The sequence below is a fragment of the Aplysia californica genome, unplaced genomic scaffold (assembly GCF_000002075.1).
Source record: "Aplysia californica isolate F4 #8 unplaced genomic scaffold, AplCal3.0 scaffold00980, whole genome shotgun sequence".
In the NCBI taxonomy this organism is placed as follows: Eukaryota; Metazoa; Mollusca; class Gastropoda; order Aplysiida; family Aplysiidae; genus Aplysia; species Aplysia californica.
In genome coordinates, this window is record NW_004798250.1 from 205,242 (window position 1) to 206,986 (window position 1,745).

The 1,745-nt window shown below is 40.4% G+C and overlaps 1 non-coding gene across 1 annotated transcript; it reads right to left on the bottom strand.

Moving 5' to 3' along the window:
* Nucleotides 1-1,671: 1,671 nt before the first annotated feature.
* Nucleotides 1,672-1,745, bottom strand: TRNAN-GUU. Its single transcript has one exon. It is a non-coding gene; the product is annotated as a tRNA-Asn (tRNA).

The following is a 1,745-nucleotide window of genomic DNA, read 5'->3' on the forward strand; positions in this document are numbered from 1 at the left end:
GAACGCGCTAACCGATTGCGCCACAGAGACAACTGATATATAGATTTAACTAGAGTAACGTGTCAATGGGTTTTTTAATACTTGTTGTTTTCTGACTGTGGTGTGGGATGGATCAATTAATGTCTGCAAGATAAGATAAAATAAGATAAATCCTTATAGTCCAGATACTGGCACACTGGGTTGGTGTTTCTGGATAGAACCTTGATAGACGATCTTCCATCAACAATAACATGCTAGCCTGAGGAAGATCTTTGGGCAAGGCTGGGTAACTACTCAGCCCCCCCCCCCCCAACCCCATGAGAGCAGGGCTACGAGAAGTTATGGCAGGCAGGTGATAGATGAACTGTTGGTCAGCCAAAGATAGTTTATGGAAATTATCAAATTTTCAAGTGTGCCAGGCAGAAAATGCTGCTAGTATACTAGTACAGTAGACTACAATAACTGGGAGAGCCCGCTCGGTATGAGCAGCGTACGTATATTATTGCAAAGTTTTGCAACACTCCATAAGTACCACATGAAGAAAAAAAACAAGAGAAAAAAAAGCAGAAGTAATTCAGTTTAAAAAGTTAATAAGGATGATGGCGTGCGACTGGTACAGGATACCAGATTGTCATCCAGCAACTGTATATGTCAAAAGATCGTTGAGATTTGGCACTTGGAACACCATAACCATGCCTCAGAAAGGAAGGTTAGGGATCTAAGAAGAAAAAAAACTAAGCATACCTGTATTCGCAGAAATGAGATGGATGGTAGCTAGGAGCATAAGATCAGATAGTGTATTAACTATTCTGTATTCCAGAGGAGACAAATATCAGAGAGGAGTTGGCATCATATTAGACTCTGAACGCTCTTAGGTCCTGGAAGGTTTCTCGGAAGTTAACGGATAGAATCATCTTTGTCAAACTGAGTGCAAAACTCTCAGACATAAGGATTCTTCAATAACATACACGAACTGCAGGTAAAGATCTGATCAAAGAGATTATGAATAGTTATATTTTCAACCTCTTTGGGATCTGACAGAAATAGAGATATTCTATGAAGACATTGAAAAAACAAAGTTCAGAAAAATTTAAGATAATAATTGGGGAATATAATGACAAAAAAATGGAAAGGGAAGAATACAGAACACAATGGGGGCAATTAGAATTGGTGATACAAACAAAACAGGAGAAAAACTTGTTGAATGGTGTAAAGAACACAAACTTGCTGTGATGAACACATGGTTCAAGAACCACCCAAGAAGATGCTGAACGAGGAAAGAGTCCGTGGGACAAAGTAAGAAACTAAATAGATTAGGCTACATCCTTATACAGGAATACTTCCGACGCCCAATAACACCAGGTAAGTTAATGCCGACCAGTGTCTATGGTGTAGTGGTTAGGAACTTAGCTGTCTCACGTAGGAGACCCGAGTTCTATTCCAGTCAAGAAAAAACTATATAGTGCGTTGTCGGTCTTTCTGTTGTATCCTTCTCAGTTTGGCTTTGGCTGGCAAGGTCGGGAGCCCGCCTCCTAAATCATCTAAACGGTATCGACAGGACCTAAAAACATCAAACTTAATAAAGGTAAAGCTAACGACAGGGACAGAATAGGGAAGTGATTACAAACCCGTTTAAATTTGACAATCTCGCTACACTCAACTTAAAAAGATAAAACAAAAAAAATAATGCATCGTCCCTGGGTGGGCTCGAACCACCAACCTTTCGGTTAACAGCCGAACGCGCTAACCGATTGCGCCACAGAGAC